This window comes from Myotis nattereri, assembly GCF_964212035.1.
Source record: "Myotis nattereri genome assembly, chromosome: 2".
Taxonomy (NCBI): domain Eukaryota; kingdom Metazoa; phylum Chordata; class Mammalia; order Chiroptera; family Vespertilionidae; genus Myotis; species Myotis nattereri.
Genome location: NC_138076.1, coordinates 215,906,993 through 215,924,746, shown reverse-complemented (window position 1 = coordinate 215,924,746; position 17,754 = coordinate 215,906,993). Strand labels below are relative to the sequence as shown.

The window sequence follows — 17,754 nt, the reverse complement described above, 5'->3', positions numbered from 1 at the left end:
TTTCTAGACATCTATTTGGTTCTTTTTCAAATATTGTAGATCACCTTTTATAGTTCCCAAAGATATTTTCTTTCTTTCTTTCTTTCTTTAAATATATTTTTATTGATTTCAGACAGGACAGGAGAGGGAGAGAGACAGAAACAATGATGAGTGAGAATCATTAATCAACTGCCTCATGCACACTCCCTACTGGGGACTGAGTCCACAACCTGGGCATATGCCCTTGACCAGAATCGAACCCAGGACCCTTCAGTCCACAGGCTGACGCTCTATCCACTGAACCAAACCGGCTATGGCAATAATTTATTTCCTCAAGAATAAAAAGCATGCTTGTTTATAGTCTGTTCCTGATAATTTCAAAATCGGAAGAACTGAAGGCTCTGTCTCCATTGTTTTTCACTCATGGTGCCTTATTTCCTTATTAGACGCCCAGTGCATGAATTCATGCACCAGTGGGGTCCCTCGGCCTGGCCTGCAGTGATGGGGCCGAAACCAGCCCGGTGCAAGAATTCGTGCACCAGGCCTCTAGTATGCAAAGATCTTTGGTTAATCTCTTCCTGTCCTCCCTCCTCCCCTCTTCTCTCTGAGATTCATCAGTCTGTTCCATGTTTCCTGTCTGTGCACTGAGCATCTGCCCCCTGGTGGTCAGTGCACATCATAGCTACTAGTTGAAGGGTTGCTTAGGCTTTTTTTATATAGATATGCTTGGTCAGTTTTGTCCGTGTACTAACAATACCCTTATAAAATATCTGTAAGGATTTTTTTTTGCATCTTAGGATGACAGTAACTGCCTCCAGAGAGGATACCTGAAGGCATGACCAAACCAGAAAACACATTAAATTCATGCTTATCCTGAACTGCTACCAGGCAGTGTAAACCTGGGCTAGCGAGCCTCACAAAGGCTAACCCAGAACCACAAGATGTTCCCCTTCTCCCACCTTTTTCCTGCCACATTTAGTAAAAAAATAACCAGGTGGGAGCAGGGATGGAGTGGGGCAGGCATGTCTATACTTCACCCTAACTCGGAGGATATAGATACAGCCTTCCACGCCCCATTTAGTACAGGGATGGTTTCCTCTAAGCTTTCCCTTTGAGAGGACTGAGATCTTAACTACTGTTCCTACCCTACAAGGCCACTAAATTCAAAGCCCCACTTTGTCCAGATCATCAAATGCCCTCAGGGCAAAGGCAGATTCCATCCCATTGTGCTTAAATTACCTTTCTGGGTTCTTATTTTTAGTTATATTTTGGTCTAGAACTTCCTTACTATATTGTCAGTTCTTTTATTTCTTTTTCTTTGGAGTCCAACGTTTTTTAAAATTTAAACTCTTTATTGTTTAAAGTATTACATATGTCTCCTTTTCCCCCCAATGACCTCTCCCACCCCCCAGCACATGCCCTCACCCCCATCTGTGTCACTGGTTATGTTTATAAGCATGCATACAAGTCCTTTGGTTGATCTCTTATCCCCCATCCCATCCTCCCCTGCTTCCCTCTGAGGTTTGATGGTCTGTTCGATGCTTGTCTCTGGATCTATTTTTGTTCATCAGTTTATGTTGTTCATTATATTCCACAAATAAGTGAGATCATGTGTTATTTATCTTTCTCCGACTGGCTTATTTTGCTTAGCATAATGCTCTCCAGGTCCATCCATGCTGCTGCGAATGATAAGAGTTCCTTCTTTTTTACAGCATCGTAGTATTCCATTGTGTAGATGTACCACAGTTTCCTAATCCACTCATCTGCTGATGGCACTTGGGCTGTTTCCAAATCTTAGCTATTGTAAATTGTGCTGCTATGAACATAGGGGTGCATATATCCTTTCTGACTGGTGTTTCTGGCTTCTTGGGATATATTCCTAGAAGTGGATTTCTGGGTCAAATGGGAGTTCCATTTTTAGTCGTTTGAGGAAACTCCATCCTGCCCTCCACAGTGACTGCACAGTCTGCTGGAGTCCAACCATTTTGATGCTTTCCATAGGGTAGGGCTGGAAGGACAGAGGCAGTCCAAATACCGTAGCCTAACATTAATAAACAACATAAGACACTAATGTTTTTCTTGCAAAATATACCTGATATACGCCGAAACCGGTTTGGCTCAGTGGATAGAGTGTCGGCCTGCGGACTGAGAGGTCCCGGGTTCGATTCTGGTCAAGGGCATGTACCTGGGTTGCGGGCACATCCCCAGTGGGAGATGTGCGGGAGGCAGCTGATCGATGATTCTCTCTCATCGATGTTTCTAACTCTCTATCTCTCTCCCTTCCTCTCTGTAAAAAATCAATAAAATATATTTTAAAAAATATATATATATATATATATATATATATATATATATATACCTGATATACAATTCTCTATACTGAAATTTATGTTCTCGCATCCCTTTGAAGGATTATTCCACTTTCAATGGCTGCTACTCATACTCATGAGGCATGTGTTGTCAACTGAATAATTGTAAGCTACTGACTGCAAGCTGAAGATCCTTTTGTCTTTCATGCTATACGATTCCAATGCATGGGTGTATGTTTCTTTATTTATACTGCTTGGGACACAGTGTGCTTCCATTCTGGGAGTCCAACTACACATTTACCACACATTATTATTCTCATTTTCCATCTCCCATCTCTCAAGGCTGCACACTGTGTAACTTCTTCATTCATATACTCCAGTTCACAATTCTGTCTTCTGCCATGTTTAATGTGTCTACTCCACATATAGAGTTTTCTTTTTTTAAAATAATTCTTTATTGTTGAAAGTATTACATATGCCCCTTTCTCCTCCCACTGACCCCCTTGAATTTTTTATTTCAACTTTTTTTCATTTCTGAAAGTTCTACTTGGATCACTTTGATACTTTGTTTTGCATTACTAATTTTTATTCTATATGTATTTCTTCAAATATTTCATATATTAGGGGCCCAGTGCATGAATTCATGCACCTTGAAAGGAAGTGTGGGCCAAGAGGCTGTGGTGGGCACAGGGGCGTGTCACAGCCCATCCTCCACGCCCCCACCTGGCCCCTCCCACCGCAGCCCCTGGTCCCATCTGCCAGCAACCCTGTTCCCGCTGTCGCCACTCCCATGCGCTGACCCCATGCGCTGACCGCGCTGGCCCCGCTCGCACCCACTGACTGAGCAGAGCGATTGGGGCCGGCACCAGCAGTGGGTGCAAGCAGGGCTGTCACCAGCAGCGGGTGAGAGCACTGGGCGGGACAATGGTGCCTAGAAGCAAAGAATTTTCAATAACCACCAGAGACTTGCCCCAATTGAAAGGGCAAGTCGTCGCAGGGCCTGACCACGCTGCTGGCGGCCTCGGGCACCGACTCCCCAGCCCACGGTGGGAGCCCGGTGCAGGCTGCCACCCGCCCGCTGCCCCCGGACCGGACCCACGCGGCGGCAGCGGCGGCGGGGCGGGGCACGTGCCCTCGCCCGAGGAGATGGAGGAGGAGGCGATCGCCAGCGCCCCCGGGAACAAGACGGAGGACGTGGACTTCCTATCTGGGCTGGAACTGGTCGATCTGCTGGACCCCCAGCAACCGGACTGGCCCCTGGAGCCCGGGCTCAGCTCGCCCTGGGGGGGGGGGCTAGGACTGCGCCCTCCATCTTGCCCTGGGCCCTCCATTTTTGGGGCGGCCGCCATGTGCTCAGGAGAGTGCCTTCTTCCCGGAAGCCCAGGCCCCTGCTGGCCACGCCCAGGATTTCTTTAAACTAACCAATGACAATCAAGGGATGTGCGCGCCAGAGAGATGACCACATCCTGTGTAACAAGACCCGACTGGCGCCTGGCCAATCGGCGGGGCCCACAGTCCCCTCCCCTGCCCTTACTATAAAACCCACAATCCCACCAGGCCTCGCTCTTTCGGCCACTGGGCTTACCGTTGTTGTATCAGTGAGTGTGGTCGGGGAGCCAAACTAGTTCGAAATGAAGGACTCTTTGCTTTTGCATCGGACTCTCTGGCTCCCTGATGGGCTTTTTGGGAACCTTGAAATCTGGGCACAACACCAATGACAGCAACCAGCACCCCGCCTTGGTCTGGTGTCCCCGCTCACCTGCTCCACCATCCCACCGCGGCCAACGCCTGCCATGTTTTGTGCTCTGCTGCCTGCTGCCGATGCCCACCATGTTCTACGTGCACCCCCTGGTGGTCAACGCACGTCATAGCGACCAGTTGTTTGGCTGTTCCACGATTCGGTCTATTTGCATATTAGGGTTTTATATATAGAGATACACTAGAGGCCCCCCACCGGTGCACAATCGGGCCTGGGGAGGGACTATGGGAGGGCTTCAGGGCATGTCCAGCCCGTCTTGCCCAGTCTCGATCGGCCAGACCCCAGCAGCAAGCTAACCTACCAATTGGAGCATCTGCCCCCTGGTGGTCAGTGCACATCATGACTGGTCAAACAGTCAAACAAACAGTTGGATACTTAGCATATTAGGCTTTTATTATGTAGGATACGGCATCTGACTATTCAACATGTGCAGGCCTCAGGGCATCTAATTTTGCTAATTCTTCCTCACAATGGTATGTGTTTTCTGATTGTAAGTTCAAGTTTGCTTAAATGTAATGTATAAAATCCATTATTTTATACATTAAATAAAAGCCGACACTATGTATGCTTTTCTCTAAGGAGGGTTTATGTTTTCTTCAGCAAGGAACAAAGGATTACTATCATAACGCTCACTGTTCCTTTTTCTTTTCCTCTCTTGGCCTTCAGAACAGTATCTTAATTTTTAGTGACTGAAGTGATCACAAGAAACCGTATTTACTGTGATTTACCCAGCACCTAATTGGAGTGCGATGGGAGAGACTTTTAGGAACACCTAATACTGCTGGACACAGGAGTCCCTCCCTCCCCTTTTTTTTCAAAATATATTTTTATTTATTTCAGAGAAGAAGGGAGAGAGAGAAACATCAATTATGAGAGAGAATTGGCTGCCTCCTGCACACCCCACAACAGGGATTGAGCCCACAATCAAGGCATGTGCCCTGACGGGGAATCAAACCGTGACCTTCTGGTTCTTAGGTGGACGCCCAACCATTTAGCCACACTTCCCTCTCTTTTTCATCCTCCACATGGACAGTGTGTTCTGGATGGCACCCATGACCGTGTAAGGGCTCTAGCTCATGTGTACCTCACTACAGGTACATGGCTGTCCCCATTTTATTTGGATTACACTTCAGCTTGGAGAGGCCAAGTAACTTGGTCTCTCCACAACACAGCTCCTCAAAACTAGACTCAGGAGGATCAAAAAACAACCAAAAGACAATAGACTACACACACCCTTCAAAAACTAAATTTCTGCTGTCATCCATCTTTAAACTTCCACTTATACAGTATATTTGCACAAATTATACAGTAAAACAGAATGAAAAAGGAAAACCATCCTACCTTCTGTGGAAACTTCTTGTTTAAATTTTGTATTCAGGCAAAATATAAAAACATTTGGAGTTTTTTCTTGGAGTATATGCAACTTGAAGAAAATTTTTTTCATTCAGTATAAGACTGATAATGGCCTCACCTGAAAAATAAAAAGGAAAAATCTTATTTTAAGTTCTGCTTTTATAAAGTAAATTACCAAAATGGTAGATAAAAGGAAAGCAAAAATCAGTATCTTTACTTAATATTCAAATTATCAGAACATTTCAGGATGAAGGAATGAAAAACTCCATTGCCTCTATTTGTGTTAGACTGGTGCTGATGGCATACACCCGATCCGGTGTCTGGTTAATGAGCTCAGTGGTTGGAATGTCACAGACAGATTTCAAAGATGTGGGAAGATCTCTATGGAATTGTCCTCTTCAGTAACTTTATGTATGCATTAATTTATTTTTTATCCTCACCTGAGGATATTTTCCCATTGATTTTTAGAGAGAGTGGAAGAGAGGGAAAGACAGACAGAAATATTGATGTGAGAGAAACACATAGATTAGTTGCCTCCTGCACAAGCCCTAACGAGGGCATGGGCCAGGGAGGAGCCTGCTTGCGTGCCCTTGGCTGGAATCAAACCCAGGACCCTTTGGTTCACAAGCCGACGCTCTATCCACTGAGCCAAACCGGCTAGGGTCAGTCTAGTAACTTTACACTATCTCCTCAAGAAATGCACATTCCTGGCCTGGCTGGATAGCTCAATTGGTTAGAACATCATTCCAATACACCAAGGTTGCCAGTTCAATCGCCGGTCAGGGCACATTCAAGCATCAGCCAATGAGGCTGGAATGGCTCAGTGGTTGAGTGTCGACCTATGAATCAGGAGGTCACAGTTCCACCCAGTCAGGGCACATGCCCAGGTTATAGACTTAAGGCAGCCGATCAAGGATTCTCTCTCATCACTGATGTTTCTCTTTCTCTCTTCCTTCTTCTCTGAAATAAACAAAAATATATATATTTTAAAAGAAACAGCCAATGAATGCATAAATAAGTGGAACAACAAAACTATGTTTCTCTCTCCCCTTAGCCCCTCTCTCTATTTCCCTCTCTCTCTCTCAAAAAAAACAAAACAAAACATATTCCTGGTCACAAGGTGACTGATAATCCATCACAATGTCTAGAAGCATCTCCAACAGTGACCTTTACATACCATTTCCAAATCAGGCGACCAGCACAGCACTGCCCAATGAACTGACTGACTCCACGTCTCCAGCAAAAGCATGGACACCTGGAGCCTGGGAAGCTCACTTGGTACTTGCATGAAAGTCATGATTTCACCATTGGAAACTAGTCTTCAGCATTTCCTTCCCTGGGCCCATGAATTCCCTGATGACCACCCAAGAAAGGCCACCTCTGCTCTCTCTCCCACCAGAATGGGGGTCAGCATTCTCCTAGGTCCATGGCTATTTTAAAAGCCACCTCATACCTTCATTCTAAAACCTGTTTTTGATCTTTTTGCTACAGGGAACAAATTTACCTTCCCACCTGCAACAACTAAAAAAAAATTAAAGGGTAAAATATATGGAACAGTTTTCAAGAAAACGAACACCAGGCAATGAGGAAGAGCCATCCCTGACAGAAGGGAAACGAGAGGACCCTCTCCCTGCCCAGCTCCCTGCCTGGGGAGGACTGTGGCTCTGGGCACAGCAGAGGAGCCAGGTGCAGCCACCTCTTGAGGCCGAGGCGCTGACGCTCAGTTCGGACAGAGCACTGGAGGGGAGTGACACAGAGGTGCAGGCTCCAGCTGGGTGCTGACAGCAGCGTGTGAGGCAGCCTCCAGGCCAGGACAGCAGCGCCCAAAGGGCTACCAGGAACAACCCTCGAGCTCACAGGGAGCCAGGGACACTCTTTCTCCCAGTCACAGTGCAAACTTCCTAATTCTCCAGCTGGGGCAAAATTAGCCCTACGGGTGGTTGGCAAACTGCGGCTTGCGAGCCACATGCGGCTCTTTGGCCCCTTGAGTGTGGCTCTTCCACAAAATACCGACTTCTGCGCATGGGCCATGAAGTTTCAATCGCACTGTACGTGCGCAACCGCACGTGGTATTTTGTGAAAGAGCCACACTCAAGAGGCCAAAGAGCTGCATGTGGCTTGCGAGCCATGGTTTGCTGACCACTGCTAGACTAAACATTACTCTGGTCTCACCTAACAAAGCTTAAAAGTAAGACCCACCAGAATTAAACTGTTTCCAAGTAATTTAACCACATCTCAGAATTTTTTTCTGACCTTTTGGTCACGAATATGTATAGAAATACAAAAATACCCAGCATCCAACACAATAAATTCAGTGTCTTGGCAGTTTGGCTCAGTGGATAGAGCATCAAGGAAGGTCGCAGGCAACCAATTGATGTGTCTCTCTCACATCAATGTTTCTGTCTCTCTCTGTCTCTCCTCCTCCCTTCTACCCTTTCTTTAAAAAAAATCAATGGAAAAATATCCTTGGGTGAGGATTCACAATAAATAAATAAATTAATTAATTAATTACCAGACATACAAGGAAGAAAACATGAACTATAATGAAGTGAAAAATCAATCAAAACTAACCCAGAAATGACACAAATGATAGAATAAACAAAGACATTTAAACAGTTGTCCTAACTGTATTCCGTATCTTCAAAAACCTAGAGAGAAGATTAGACATGTTAAATGGAGACATGAAAGATAGACAAAGGCCCAAATAGAATCATAAAAATACTCAATCCCAAAAAAGGCAGGAAAGAGGGACAGGGGACAAAGAACACAGTGTCCTTCTCCTGTGAGCCTCTACCCGAGGGCACTGTAAGGGGGACAGGACTCAGTGTGGTTGTTTCCTCCTCCCCAGCCCTCTCTCTAACCCAGGGCTCCTCAAACTTTTTAAACGGGGCCAGTTCACTGTCCCTCAGACCATTGGAGGACCGGACTATAGTTTAAAAAAAAACTTTGAACAAATTCCTATGCACACTGCACATATCTTATTTTGAAGTAAAAAAACAAACAGGGAACAAATACAATATTTGTATTTGCTTGTGGCCCGCGGGGCCATAGTTTGAGGAACCCTGCTCTAACCATACCAACACTTACCACTTCCTGAACATGCTGAGTGTCTCCCATAGCTGACGCTCTGCACGTGGCCTCCACTGCCTGGAACGGCCCTCCTCCCACCTCCCTACTTGACAAAGTCCTGCCAGCTCTTCAATCCAAAATTCAACCACAACACTCACATCAAGCTTTCCTGAGTCCTTCCTCAGAATTTACACAAGTCTGTTTACACATCTTTTAGAAAATCACATTATAATAATCTGGTTTGAAATATTATTTTAAATTATGAAAAAAATTAAAAATACAAAAAGATCCACAGAAGAGTATGACAAATACCCATATACTGAGATTTAATAAATGTTAAGAATTGTTCACATATCCCTATTTTTAAAAACCACACATTTCTAATACACTGAGAAACTGACACCCATTCCATTCCCTTCCTCCTAAAGGTAATCATTAACTTGCAGCATCATAATTGCAATCTTTCACTGCCCGTGTGTTTATAAGTAATGCACTGTTTTAAGAATATACTTTTAGCCCTAATTGGTTTGGCTCAGTGGATAGAGTGTCGGCCTGCGGACTCAAGGGTCCCAGGTTCGATTCCGGTCAAGGGCATGTACCTTGGTTGCGGGCACATCCCCAGTGGGGGGTGTGCAGGAGGCAGCTGGTCGATGTTTCTCATTGATGTTTCTAACTCTCTTTCCCTCTCCCTTCCTCTCTGTAAAAAAAATCAATAAAATATATTTTTTAAAAAAAGAATATACTTTTAGCCCTGGCTGGTTTGGCTCAGTGGATAGAGCGTCCGCTTGCGGACTGAAGGGTCCCAAGTTCGATTCCGGTCAAGGGCTTGATCCCCAGTAGGGGGCGTGCAGGAGGCAGCTGATCAGTGATTCTCATCATTGATGTTTCTTTCTCTCTCTCTCTCCCCCTCTCTCAAATCAATAAAAATATTTTTAAAAAAGAATATACTTTTATAACACATACATGCGCTCTCCAAGTGTTTTAAGATCAACTTTGAATTTTAGGAAATCATGTATACTGACACAGGTAGCTTTCATTTTGAATTTGGCAGGCACTGCATCCCTGCGAGGCCTCCCAGGCCATCCCTGACTTATTACTATTACAAGCGAGGCTGCCTGGACTTCTAGACATGTATCTTCATGCATAGCAAGTGCTTCCCAGCTTTTCTTCACTTGGACACAGAACTGCTGGGTGACAGAAAAGACACCTCCCAGTCCAGCAGACAAGAGACACATACTCCAGAGTGCTACACCCGTGCTCGGTGCAGCTCGGTGGGAACGGCAGCTCACCATAGCCTCGCCCACAGGGCAAAGTCCCGGAACTGGCCCAGGTCACGAGGTTAATAAATGTCAGTTCTAGAACTTGAACCCAGGTTGGCTCAGCAAAGTCCATGTTCTCCATCTGCACATGACACCAGATTCTGGCCCAGTCGATAAAGAGGAAAGGGAGGTATCCACACAGGTGCAGAAGGAGTGATGACGGTGGAGAGAGATAACAGGAAGGTACTGCCCTGGCTGCACGGGGCAGGGAGGCCACAGGCAGAGCCAAGAAAGAGACAGAGCAGGGTCTCACAGGCTCGAGGGGATTGAGGCTGGGGAGAGAGAGGTGCAGTCTTCAAATGGAGCCATGGTTTCTTTGTGGGGTGACAAACATTCTGGAGTTGGTGATGGCTACACAAACTTGTAAATACACTAAAAGTTACTGACTTGTACACTTTAAAAGGGTGGATTTTAGGAAATGTGAATAAACCCTGAATGAGAAAAAATGAAGCAATCGGTGGGCTGACAGAAAGAAGAGGAGTCAATTCCTGAAGAGGAGCTCCAGAAGGTCTGACTGCCACCAGCAGCCCAGGGGCATGGGAGAGAGAATGGACGAACAGAGTCCTGCCCCAAAGAGCCTGACCTCTAACAGAGAAGACAGGTCCCGCGGGCCTCCACCGCAGCCCCCTGGGAGGGAGATGGCGGGCAGGCGCACAGCCTGGAGCATCCTATCTTCCAGTGCTGAGGACAGGCCACCCAGTTCCTGTGCCTTAGGGCCTCTCTGTAGACAGGGCTAAAAATACTGACCTCCTAGGGTGGGTGTGAGGACTGACTGAGGCTAAGTCCTGTGCTTGGAAGCAGGCCTGACCCGGAGTGCCTGGGGTACGTTAGCGCTCACGATGCCCATGGAGGGGAAGACGTGACTCCTGCAAGGTGGTGTGCCTGGGGGCTGAGCCTCAACTCCAGGTGCACCTGCCTGGCTGGATGCTCGGCCCCACCACTTACTGGCCTAAGTTTCTTAAACTCTCTGTATCTCCGTCTCCCCGACTGTAAAATGCGGATGACGAAAGTATATACCTCCAAGGTCAATGCGAACATGAAACAAGATAATCTATCAAATGCTCAGCACCTGCCTGGCAAACAGGAAGTGCCCAGTGAGTGTTGTTGGTCAGAGAAGGCTTCCCTGAGGAATGAGTGGCTTGAGTTTCTCTCATTTTCAATTAATGGCCACAAACCTCAAGAGGGAGCTAGTTTCCCTCTTCAGACAATTGCGACAAATGTCAGCTAAGCACAACTGCGTACAGCCGCTTTCATCGAGAAGTGAGTCTACCTGCCCATCCTGGGGCTCCTGGGCCTGCTGCAGCCACGGAGGTGGCACAATGAGGACCTGGTGCAGTTCTGAGCCTCGGCTTCAAGAGGCTTCACAGAGTCCACCCTCAGTCTCTTGGACTCCGGTGACGAGTGTGTGAAGGCCCATGGGCCCTGCAGAGGCCTGCACCCCCAGCCAAGGCCCTGATCATATACGGAAGTGGAGAGGAGCCATCTGGCTGAACCCAACCCCAAATGGGCTCAACCCACAGACTCATGACCGGAAACAAGATGGTTGTTTTAAGCCACTCATCACTGGATGGTCTGCTGCAATAGATAACTAATATAACAACCCTGTTCTTCCTTCTACTCTTTCCTTCACCCTCCAGCATGCACACCCCCTGAGTCCATAGAAAAGGAGAAGGTCTCAACTGGGACCTCTCCTATTCCCTGCCTCCCCTCCTGCTATGATAGAAAAGGGTCCTGGGCTCCCAAAGGCCAGCCCCTTCCTCACACTGCAGGCCCCTCCCCTCACACCTTCCAATGCTTCTCCCGCAGGAATCTCCAGTGCCCTCCCTTCTGTGTGCACACACGCACACACTGCCCCACAGACATTTTTCCAATCCCTGTTCACAGCAAAGCTTCCTCAAGGAACTGTCTGCTCTTACTGTCCCCAGAATCAAGGGAAGAAGGAAACAGAAATATGAGCTCGGCACTGAGGGCACCCCCCCACACACTGCTCACAGAGGTGGGCAACAGTGCTTAGGTCAGACCACGCTTACACAGCATACGACTGCAGGAAAAATGTCAGAGGTCAGGGCTACAGAATGGCTAAACTGAAGGGGAAACTGAACAAAGAAGGGAAAATCCCACCCTGGCCGGTGTTGGTCAGTGGTTAGAGCACCGACCCACATAAATTCGATCCCAGTCAAGGGCACATATCTGGGTTGTCTCTCTCACATTAATGTTTCTCTCTCTCTCCACACCCCCCCCCCCTTTCCCTTCTACTCTCTCTGAAAATCAGTGGAGAAAATAACGCTGGGTGAGGATTAACAACAACAAAAAGAGAAAAAGCTTCAAAATCTTCATTAAAATTCCTCCCAAATCCTTGGCTGACTCCTGAGCTGCACATGGTAAGATGACATGCCAAGAAATCAAACAGAAAAAAAGTCAAACTCATAGAAACAGAGTAGGGAGTGGCTGCCAGGGATGGGGGGTGGGGGTAGAAAGAGGTTGGTAAAGGTGCGAACATTCAGCTATGAGATGAATATGGTCTGAGGACCAAATGGGGACTGTAGCTGATGAAACTGTGTTGTATAACTGAAATTTGCTAAGAGGATATAACTTCAATGTTCTCACACACACAAACTATGTGAAGCAATGGATATAATTAACTAGATGGGACGAATCCTTTCACAATGTATGTACATGTATATAAAATTATGATGTACTTTAAATATCTTACAATTTTATTGGTTAATTATACCTCAATAAAGCAATACAGCTGAGAAAGAGAGAGATACACACAAACCCATATACACCTGACCAGGCAGAAAGCAGCTGTTGTGAGATGAAAAAGATTTCAACAGTTGTCCAACACTGGGTGACAAATTTTGGATTTTCTGTTCTGCCATATTAGAAAGGTTTTCCATTAAAACCCCAGAAGGGCCATGGCTTGAGAGTAAAAACCATGCCAGAACTAAGGGCTGTGCCCTAAAACACAGGGCAAAAACCAAACAGATCCACCCTTGAAAAGCTTCACAGGATCAAGATGCTCTCCCAGTAATTTAACAGCCGGCCATAACAAAACTTAATACTCTTTAAGGGAAGATAACCTAAAACAGAGTCACTAGAATGTACTATCCACAATGTCCATTATACAACAAAATTACTAGACATGCAAAGTAGAAAAATGTGAACCATGATCAAGAGAAAAAAACAATCTACAGAACCCACAAGTGACCGTATGTTGCAACTGACAGATGACAACTTCAAAACACCATTATAAATATGTTAAAGGACTTTGGGGAAAACAGGGCAGAAGGGATGAGCAGGTGGAAAATTGGCAGAGACTTGTGAACTGGAAAAAAGAACGAAAAGGAAATGCCAAAATTAAAAATATAATACCTGGAATTAAATGTCATTGGATAGAATTAATAACAAAATGAATACAGAATATACTCATGTAAACAGTGAGAGAAAAAAATTTTTAAAATACAGCCACGCTCAGCACCTGTGGGAGAAAATCAAACAATCTAAAATAGATGTCACTGGACTGCCAAGAGGAAAGGAGAGTGAGACAACAGCCAAAAAGTTTCCAAAGTTGATTACATACGCCAACCCAGAGAGCCAAGGACTGAAGTAAATCCCAGGAAGGATAAATACTAAAACACCAAACTTAGAAAATTACCGTCAAACTGAAAAAGAAAAAAGTTTATAGAAATAGAGAATTTACTTACTTAATAAAAATAAATAAAATATCTTAAAACACAGCAGGAAAAGATGTCAGGTGAACAATAAGAATGACAACTGACTTCTCACCAGAAACAACACACTATGGGAGATGATGGAGAAACTTCTTTATTTTTTTTTTATTTTTTTTTATTGATTTCAGAGAGGAAGGGAGAGGGAAAGAGAGACAGAAACATCCGTGATGAGAATCATGGACCGGCTGCCTCCTGCATGCCCCCTACTGGGGATGGAGCCTGCAACCCCGGCATGTGCCCTTGACCGGGAATCGAACCCATGACCTCCTGGTTCCTAGGTTGACACTCAACCACTGAGCCATGACGGCCGGGCTAGAGAAACTTCTTTAAAGGGCTAAAAGAAACAACTGTCAACCTAGAATTTTATAACCAGCAAAAATATCCCTCAACACTGAAGGGCAAATAAAGACCTTTCTAGACAAACAAAAGCTGAGAGAATCTGTACCCAGCACACCCACAACATAAGAAATACTGAAGTCCTAGCCAGTTTGGCTCAGTGAATACAGCATCTGCCTGCAGATAGAAAGGTCCCAGGGTTCAATTCTAGTCAAGGGCATGTAACTCAGTTGCAGGCTCCCAGCCCTGGACGGAGACATGCAGGAGGCAACCAATCAACGTGTCTGTCTCACGTCAGTGTTTCTCTCTGTCTCTCCCTTTCCCTTACATTCTCTCTAAAAATCAATGGGAATCGCTTCTCGGCCTTTTGGCTAAGATCAAGTGTAGTATCTGTTCTTATCAGTTTAAAAATCAATGGAAAAAATATCCTCAGGTAAGGATAAAAAAGTAATTTAAAAATAATGGAACTGAAGAAAGAGCTTCAGGCTGAGGACAATGATGCCACCTAGAACTGTGATCTGCAAAAACAATGAAGAACTTCCCAACTCATTCTCTGGGGCCAGTTACCCTGATACCAAAAGAGTATCATCCTATATAACAAAAGCCTAACACGCTAAGTTTCCGGTCGTACGTTCAACCAGTCAAAGCATAATGTGCTAATGATATGCTAAGGCTGCTCAGCCGCTCGCTATGACGTGTACTGACCACCAGGGGCTAGGGACACTCCAACCGGTAGGTTAGCTTGCTGCTGGTGGATGGTGAGACAGGCCAGACATGCCCTGGAGCCCTCCTGCAGTCCCTCCCTGGCTGGCCAACCAATCTCCCGCATCCCTCCCCGGCTCCGATCGTGCGGGTGGGGGGGGGGGGCGTCCCTCGGACTGGCCTGCACCCTCTCGCAATCCAGGACCTCTTTGGGGATGTCAGAGAGCCAGTTTTGGCCCGATCCCACAGGCCAGGCTGAGGGACCCCACTGGTGCACTGACCATACATACGTCCAACCGTCCGACCGGCATAAAGAATGGCATGCTTTATGCTATAGATGTGAAAGAGAGGAGAATATGCCGAAACCGGTTTGGCTCAGTGGATAGAGCGTCGGCCTGCGGACTGAAGGGTTCCGGGTTCGATTCCGGTCAAGGGCATGTACCTGGGTTGCGGGCACATCCCCAGTAGATGTGCAAGAGGCAGCTGATCGATGTTTCTCTCTCATCGATGTTTCTAACTCTCTATCTCTCTCCCTTCCTCTCTGTAAAAACTCAATAAAATATATTTAAAAAAAGAAAGAGAGGAGAATATACGTGTGAAGTCACACCGATATTTGTTAGGTTACTACAGAAACGTCACCTGTCTGTCAAAACATGGGATGTTTTCACTTACATTTTCGGCAATCTGATCAAAAAGCTCAATACTGCCCTAACCGATTTGCTCAGTGGATGGAACGTCGGCCTGCGAACTCAAGGGTCCCAGGTTCAATTCCGGTCAAGGGCATGTACCTTGGTTGCGGGCACATCCCGCAGGGGGTGTGCAGGAGGTGGCTCATCGATGTTTCTCTCTCATCAATGTTTCTAACTCTCTATCCCTCTCCCCTCCTCTCTGTAAAAAATCAATAAAATATATTTTTTTAAAAAAGTTCAATACTATTTGATAATATGCTCATTAATGGTGTGGGGCGACACTGTCACATTATTAAATAAACATCAAATTGTGACACTTCAAATAAAACAAATGAAAAGTGTATAGAATTGCCGAACCGGTTTGGCTCAGGGGATAGAGCGTAGGCCTGCGGACTGAAGGGTCCCAGGTTCGATTCCGGTCAAGGGCATGTACCTTGGTTGCGGGCACATCCCCAGTGGGGGACGTGCAGGAGGCAGCTGATCGATCTCTCTCATCGATGTTTCTAGCTCTCTATCCCTCTCCCTTCTTCTCTGTAAAAAATCAATAAAATATATTAAAAAAAAAAATAGAAAAGTGTATAGAATTAACGAATGACAAGCATCTAACAGCACAAAACACGGTCAAAAAACGTTTACAAGTCAATCGAAACAGTCAACGTTAATATTCGATAATATTTCTAAATAAATTATATAACATTTTATATTTTATTTTTAAATATTTATAAAGTCGTTAAATTAAAAAAATGAACGTTTATTTATGTATGCATGGTACATACGACGCACACTGGCAATTTAAAAGTAAATGTTTACTTGCAAATGCGCAATACATATAAAGCTCTCACTGGCACCAATCGCACATGTGTGTTTCAATCTTTCATTGTCGATTGTGAATATGGTTGTTCTTGTTGACAGTGAATAGTAGTTCCTTAAAATGGATACTAACAGAAATCAACATCGTCAAAAAAATATATCTGAAAAACAATTATTGGCACAATATACCTCTGAAGTTGAACCCCTAGTATATAGATAATATATACTAGGGGCCCAGTGCACGAATTCGTGCACCTTGAAAGGAACTGTGGGCCACGAGGTTGCTGTAGGCACAGGGGTGGGTCTCGGCCCATTCTCCACGCCCCCGCCTGGCCCCTCCACCCAAGGCTCCCAGTCCCATCTGCTGGCAGCCCTGCTCCCGCCACCACTTCTCCCATGCACTGACGGCACTGGCCCCGCTCGCACCTGCTGATGGCACCGAGCGATTGGGGCCAGCGCCAGCAGCGGGTGCGAGTGGTGGCTGCTGCCCTGATCGCCCCTCAGGAGCAGGAGGAGGTGCAGAAGCCCTCAGGGGCAATCGGGACCAGCGCCGGGTGCTGGAAGCGGGTGCAGGCGGCAGCTCCAGCGCTGGCTGAGGGTGTGAGTGGGGCCAGCACTGGCAGTGGGTGTGAACGCCAGTTGGGACTGCAGCGTGCAGGAGCGAAGAATTTTTTAGTAACCACCAGAGGCTCGCCCTGATGACAACAACCAGCGCCCTGCATTGGTCTGGCGTCCCCACTCACCCGCTCCACTCTCCCGCCACAGCCGATGCCCACCATGTTCCATGCATGCCCCGTGGTGGTCAGCGCACATCATAGCGACCAGTTGTTTGGTTGTTCCGCCATTCGGTCTATTTGCATATTAGCCTTTTATTATATAGGACAGTATTTTTTAAAAAAAAAAATTTTTTTTAAATATATTTTATTGATTTTTTTACAGAGAGGAAGGGAGAGGGATAGAGAGTCAGAAACATCGATGAGAGAGATACATCAATCAGCTGCCTCCTGCACATCCCCCAGTGGGGATGTGCCCGCAACCCAGGTACATGCCCTTGACCGGAATCGAACCTGGGACCCTTCAGTCCGCAGGCCGATGCTCCATCCACTGAGCCAAACCGGTTTCGGCTAGGATAGTATTTTGACATGTAATTTTTTGCAGTAATGTATTTACTGCACGAATCTTTCTTCTAATTAATTTCCTTTCAATGTGCATGAATCCGTGCATTGGGCCACTAGTCTCTTATAAATATAGATGTAAAAATCCTCAACAAAACACAAGCAAACCAAGTCTGGACACACATAAAAAAGGTTATACACTACACCAAAGGGATTTATCCTAAGAATGCAAGGTTGCTTTAATACCTGTAAATTAATTAATATAACACACCATATATCAATAGCATAAAGGACAGAAACCAAGTGATCACCTCAAAAGTTGCAGAAAAAGACACTAAATCTTACACACCATGAATCCAACCATAAATGTCTGCTGCTAACCCAGGGAAACAGAACCAGGGATTTCTTGAACAACACAAACCAGAACCATCATTTTATGGGCTTTGCATTCCTCCCTGCTTCTTCCTGCCAAACACTAACCCTAAGGCCCCCTGTGGGATTCAGTGGCCAGAATGTCAGCAAGGGGCCCAGCCAGACTCCGCAGCTGAGGCAGCCCCAGCCCTGCACCTCCGTCTCCCCC

At 46.0% G+C, this 17,754-nt stretch overlaps 1 protein-coding gene across 2 annotated transcripts in view; it reads right to left on the bottom strand.

Moving 5' to 3' along the window:
* PPP6R2 (protein phosphatase 6 regulatory subunit 2) overlaps positions 1-17,754 on the bottom strand; it is a 64,662-nt gene that overhangs the window by 38,596 nt on the left and 8,312 nt on the right. For both annotated transcript variants that reach the window (XM_081084230.1, XM_081084228.1), the window contains exon 2: positions 5,389-5,518. The gene's annotated coding sequence lies outside the window, so the exon portion shown is untranslated. The remainder of the gene's footprint in view (positions 1-5,388; positions 5,519-17,754) is intronic.